Genomic DNA, 6765 nt, shown 5'->3' on the forward strand with positions numbered 1-6765 from the left:
ATAACCTGAATGAGTCATGTAACCTCCATGGGCTTAGACTGAGATGGTAAGCTTCCTGGAAAACAGATCTTGGGGCCATGAAATGTATATTGAGAAGCACTGCCTATGCTGGAAGCACAACAGTAGTAATATATACTATTCATTTTTATCATGGCAGTGAAACTCAACACTTGACCTCCAGCCTGTACACTTATGTTTGCTTCCTATGTTCAAGATAACCCAACCAGTATAATCCCATAATCAGCCAGCTGCTGTTTCTCCCTAAACTGTACCTCCTCCTATGTAATGGAAACAGATGATAAATTCCCAAGCCCCAGGAAGTTATCTTCTACCTTCCCCACTAGACAAACAGTCAGAAGCTAAAATAAAATAGCTGAACTCAGAGCACATGTGCTGTTTGTTTTGGATAGGAATGTCTGCTAGACATTTGACAAAATGTAGCACTGGAAAGGATAACAGAATAAGCAGAATATTCAGGGTTCTAACCACCCTGAGCCTCAACTGGCAGTGCAATTAATTAGCTAACCTTATAATTAACACAGGCTAATCAGCAATGGCCTGTGAGGATTAGCCAGCCACCCTGAAAAGGAGCAAGCGCAAATGTGGACCAAACTGAGTGCAGGCTGAGCAACACAAGAGGGAAGTGGAGCCACCTGATGGACCCTGCAGTTTTAATGTGAGAAGAAAGCTGCTATTGTTCTTCAGAAGAACAATCTGTCTTCACCTTACAATTGAGCTAGAACAAGCCAGACACAAACTTGTTGAGTTCTGTGGCCTTGATAAACTTTGTATCTAGTCATGAGCCCAGTCCCCTTAGGCAGATGTCTTCCAGTATATGTTACCAGCCATATGAAATCTGCAAGCACATACCAGCTAGGAAGAGGTTGTATCAGAAACCCACCAGCCCTGTGCCAGTGGATGATGGTAATATCAACTCAATATTAACTGAAGTCAGGCTCACAGGTCTATAGTTTCCCGGATCACCCCTGAATCCCTTTTTTAAATATAGGGGTTACATTGGCCATCTTCCAATCTTCAGGTACACCGGATGATTTTAATGATAGGTTACAAATTAATTGAAACAGGTCTGAAATTTCATTTTTTAGTTCTTTCAGAACCCTGGGGTGTATGCCATCTGGTCCAGGTGATTTACTACTCTTCAGTTTATCAATCAGGCCTACCATATCTTCCAAGTTCACCTTAATTTGGTTCAGTTGATCTGAATCATTACCCTTGAAAACCTTCCGGAACAGGTATCTCTCCAACATCCTCTTCAGTAAACACCGAAGCAAAGAAATTGTTTAATCTTTCCACGATGGCCTTATCTTCTCTAAGTGCCCTATTAACCCCTTGATCATCCAACTGTCCAACCAACTCCCTCGCAGGCTTTCTGCTTCGGATATATTTTTTTTAAGTTTTTATCTCTATGGCCAACTTCTTTTCAAATTCTCTCTTAGCTGCCTTATCAGTGTCTTACATTTAATATGCCAAAGCTTATGCTTTATCCTATTTTCTTCTGATGGATCCTTCTTCCAATTTTTGAATGAAGATCTTTTGGCTAAAATAGCCTCTTTCACCTCACCTTTTAATCATGCCAGTAATCGTTTTGCCTTGCTTTCACCTTTCTTAATGCATGGAATACATCTGGTTTGTGCTTCTAGGATGTTTTAAGAACATAAGAAAATGCCATACTGGGTCAGACCAAAGGTCCATCAAGCCCAGCATCCTGTTTCCAACAGTGGCCAATCCAGGCCATAAGAACCTGGCAAGTACCCAAAAACTAAGGGGTAGATTTTAAAAGAAGCGCGATCAGCCTACTTTTGCTTGCGCATCAGACTCAAGCAAAAGTACGCTGGATTTTAGTAGATACGCGCGGAGCCGCGCGTATCCACTAAAATCCTGGATCGGCGCGCGCAAGGCTATCGATTTTGTATAGCCTGCGCGCGCCGAGCCGCGCTGCCTCCCCCCGTTCCCTCCAAGGCCGCTCCGAAATCGGAGCGGCCTCGGAGGGAACTTTCCTTTGCCCTCCCCTCACCTTACCCTCCCTTCCCCTACCTAACCCACCCACCCGGCCCTGTCTACACCCCCCCCCTTACCTTTGTCGGGGGATTTACGCCTCCCGGAGGGAGACGTAAATCCCCGCGCGCCAGCGGGCCTGCTGCGCGCCGGGCCGCGACCTGGGGGCGGGTACGGAGGGCGCGGCCACGCCCCCGGGCCGTAGCCACGCCCCCGTACCCGCCCCCAAAACGCTGCCGACACGCCCCCGGAACGCCGCGACGACCGGGCCCGCCCCCGACACGCCCCCGACACGCCCCCCCTCCGAGAACCCCGGGACTTACGCGAGTCCCGGGGCTCTGCACGCGCCGGGAGGCCTATGTAAAATAGGCTTCCCGGCGCGCAGGGCCCTGCTCGCGTAAATCCGCCCGGTTTTGGGCGGATTTACGCGAGCAGGGCTCTGAAAATCCGCCCCTAAGTCTATTCCATGTAACCATTGCTAATGGCAGTGGCTATTCTCTAAGTTTGTTTTTTTAAACAATGTCCACACCTGTTGCACACTTTTTATCTTTGTAGCTGCACCTTTCAGTTTTTTTTCTGTTTTTCTCATTTTAACAAAGTTTCCTTTTGAAAGTTTAGCGCTAGAGCCGTGGATTTACTTACTGTCCCCCTTCCAGTCATTCATTCAAATTTGATCATATTATGATCACTATTACCAAGCGGCCTTACCACGAATTCCTCTCTCACCAAATCCTACATTCCACTAAGAAGTAGAACTAAAATTGCTCCCTCTCTCATTGGTTCCTGTACCAATTGCTCCATAAAACTGTCTTTTATTCCATCCAGGAACTATATCTCTCTAGCATGCTCTGATGTTTCACTTACCCAGTCAATATTAGAGTAATTGAAATCTCCCATTATTACTGCACTACCAGTTTGGTTAGCTTCCCTAATTTCTCTTAGCTAGTTAGTTTCCCTAATTTCTCTTAGCATTTCACTGTCCGTCTCATCATTTTGGCCAGGTGGAAGGTAGTATTCTCCTATCACTATTCTCTTCCCCAACACACAAAGTATTTGTACCCATAAAGATTCAATTGTGCATTTAGATTCATGCAGGATCTTTATCCTGTTGGACTCTATGCCATCCCAGACATAAATTGCCACCCTGCCACCAAGATGCTCCTCTCTATTATTGCGATATAATTTGTACCCTGGAATAACACTATTCCATTGGTTATTTTCTTTCTACCATTGGTAGAACTATTCCATTGGTTATTTTCTTTCTAATTGGTATCTCTGAGATACCAATTAATTCTAAGTCATCATTCACCGCTATACATTCTAATTCTCTCATCTTACTTCTTAGACTTCTGGCATTAGCATACGTGAGAGAGAATGTGTATGTCTATGGGGGGAATGGGAGCCTGCATGTGAGAGACAGCATGTAAGAGTGAGAGCCTATGTGTGTATATGTGAGAAAGTAGTAGCCTACATCTGACAGCGACAGCCTGTGTGTGTGTGTATGTATGTGAGAAAGTAATAGCCTACATGTGAGAGCAAGAGCCTGTGTGTGTACATATGTATGGGAGTGAGAACCTGCATATGACAGCCTGTGAGTGTGAGAGAGAATGGAAGAGTGAGAGCCTGTGTGTGAAACAGCATGTGAGAGTGAGAGCCTTTTTGTGTGTTTGTGAGAATGGGAAGATGAGTGTTAGAACAGGTGTGTGTGAAGGAATGGGAGTTTGTGTGTGAGAGAGCATGTGAGAGCGAGAGCCTTCATATGAGAATGGGAGCCTGTGTACACATGAGAAAGAGCATGCAAGAGTGGGATCCTGTGTGAAAGCTTGTATGCGAGAGCACGCATGTGAGTGAGAACATGTGTATGTGTATGGAGGAAGGAAAAAAAGACATGAGGAGAGAGAAGAAAGAAGAAACAGAAAAAATAAGAGAGACCCTGAGAAAGGAATAAGAAAAAGAAAGAAGGGGGAAAAAAGAGACTGGGATCAACTGATTAGAAAAATAAAGATCAGACAACAAAGGTAAAAAAAATATATATATTTTGCCTTTCAGCAATTGGAATATGCCCTCTTTGAGAATGGGCATTTTTTATATATATGTATTTTGCTTTATCTTCAGTATTCGAGTTCACAGATTCTGGTTTTGCCTGCAAATTTCTGTTTCTAATTTGTAGTCCCTTATTCTGTATTGGGTAAGGGCCTGACTATGATATGCATGTGTGACAGAGGTGCAGTATTTTGACTAGCATGTTGTTTCTCTGTAGGGATTTCTAGCAGTCTAGCTTGTTCTGTTTGCCCAGTATGTGGTGTATTAGTGTTCTAGGACCTGGAGTGTCACACACAAGCTCTCACAGGCAGGTGCATGGGAGAGAGAGCCTGTCTGTGTGAGATTGAGGGAGTGTGTGAGAGAGCACTGGCATGTATATGAAAGAGGGAATGTGTGAATGAATGAATGTGTTAGTATGTGTGTAAATGAGAAAGAGATGAGAGTTTGTGTAGCCCTAGCTCCCTAATCTATGATAATCTCAGGGTGAGTGGAAATCAAAGATCTGGAGAGCAGAACATTTTTTAATACTTATTTTTAATTATTGGGTGTAATTTGATGTTTCTATTGTTTTGAAATATTTTATTGTTTTTGGGGGGGAAATATTAGAACATTTTTTAATTATTGGATATTTTATTCATCAGATGTTTTGAAATATTTTGTTTCAGAAATATTAGAACAAATTTATGCAAGTTTTTTTAAATTATTGGATGTTCGGCAGCTGTGTTGACATTTATTCTATTTATTATTATGGTTTTAATATTATGAATGATGTTTTATATCTCTTGATTTTATTGCTTGTTTTACAAGGAATAATAATATAGTTAGGCTTCTGGTTTCCAGTTCAGTTTTTGGTGGCACATTTCTATTTTGTATTTGGTGAGGGTTTGTCTGTAATTTTAAAAGGTACAGTTCTTGTGTAACGAATTTTTGCTGTGAATATTATGGTATTTATCACTGGGTTATGGCAATATGGTCCTCTCTTTCTCACTTCTATTTTAAACAGGTTTGCTCTTTATTAATTTAATTTGCATGCAGAAAAATGGTTTTGAATGTTCTTGCAGAAAATATTTTTGTATTCATATATTTTATTGTAACTGATGTTAGTAGATTAGGCGAGTATTTTGAGGGATGGCTTTAGCTAATTTTTTCTCTAAGGATAGGGTTGCTGTGAGAATAAAATTGATAGGCCTTTCGCATCAAAGAAATTAGTGCTCACAAAGTAATGTAGAAAGGTGGACTGTATTTCTAGGGCACCTGACAGCAGCAAATTTTCTGGTGCACTACCAACTTCAACATTCATCCTATGCCCTTGTACCCAAAGTACATCAAATTCCCACATGGAACCCAACTCCCACTCCTACTGTGTGTCCTTTAGAGTTGCAACTGTCTTTCCATGCAAGTTACCCCATGCACTTCAGGAAGTACAATGCAGCCATATCACTGCTGCCTGGGGCTGCAACTGTCACTCACTGAAGCTTGCCCAATGCACATCAGCTCTTCACCATATACTACATACCACACTCAGAGATTCCTGCACCCTAAGTGCATGACTCTGAACATTTTGGCATTGAATCTTAACTGACAAGTATTAGACCACTTCTCAAGCTTTCTTAGATCACTTTTCATTCTATTTACTTCTTTAGAAGTGTCTATTCTATTGCAGATCTTAGAGTCTGCAAAATCTCTTTCACAATACCTCTTACAAAGATATTGAACAGAAACGCCCCTTGGACCAGTCCCGAGGCACTCCACTAATCTCTTTTCTCTCTGCAGAGTGAATTCCATTTACAATTACCTTCTGTCATCTATCAAGAAACCAGTTCCTAATCTGGGCCACAACCTTGGGACCCATCCCCAGCCAGTTCAGTTTATTAATGAGCCTCCTATGTGAGACAGTATCAAAAAGCTTTACTGAATTCCAAGTAAACGACATCCAGCTCATGCCCTGATTTAATTCTCTAGTCACCCAATCACAGAAATCAATAAGATTAGTTTGACACAATCTGCCTGTGGGTAAAAACATTTCTCAATCCACTGAACATTTCTGCAATCCACTGAACTGTAGAGACTCCATTATGTCTTCCTTCCAAACAGTCTCCACCAATTTTCCCACCACTGAGGTAAGGCTAACCAGCCTGTAGTTTCCAACCTCCTCTCTATTACTGCTTTTAAGAAGAGGTACCACATAATCCATTCTCCAGTGCTGTGGGACCATACCAGATTCAAAGATCTACTGAACAGGTGCTTCAGTGGACCCACCAGCACCTTTCTGAGTATCTTGGTGCATCCTATCTGGGGCGTTGTTTTAAATATGGCCACATCCTGGGACAATGTTTTTAATTTCTCACAGTCTTATCTCCAAGAGGTTTTGGATAAACCATCTCTCTTTCCAACTATGGTCTGGAGCTTTATGTTTGAAAAAAAGGTTAGTTTGTATTAATCTACACTTTGGTACCCTAATTGAATACTGTAGAGCCCAATGGATACCATGCGTCTTTGCATGAATAAAGAGCCATGATTATATAGTGAGCACAGTGATTTTGTCCAGAAATAGAATCAAATATTAAACAAATGCTCACTGGATTTGATGCTTCTTATATCAACAAGCCGAAGCAAAAGCAATGCAATTGCAGCTGTAATGGGATGAGTCGATGCAACAAACTCAAGCTCAGCATTCAGCAGAATTGTTTGATTCTCGTTTGAAAG

At 42.1% G+C, this 6765-nt stretch overlaps 1 protein-coding gene across 1 annotated transcript in view; it reads right to left on the reverse strand.

The window, feature by feature from the left end:
* ERN1 (endoplasmic reticulum to nucleus signaling 1) overlaps nt 1-6765 on the reverse strand; it is a 147718-nt gene that overhangs the window by 102401 nt on the left and 38552 nt on the right. The gene's annotated exons all lie outside the window — the stretch shown is intronic.

Source organism: Rhinatrema bivittatum, chromosome 4 (assembly GCF_901001135.1).
Source record: "Rhinatrema bivittatum chromosome 4, aRhiBiv1.1, whole genome shotgun sequence".
Taxonomy (NCBI): Eukaryota; Metazoa; Chordata; class Amphibia; order Gymnophiona; family Rhinatrematidae; genus Rhinatrema; species Rhinatrema bivittatum.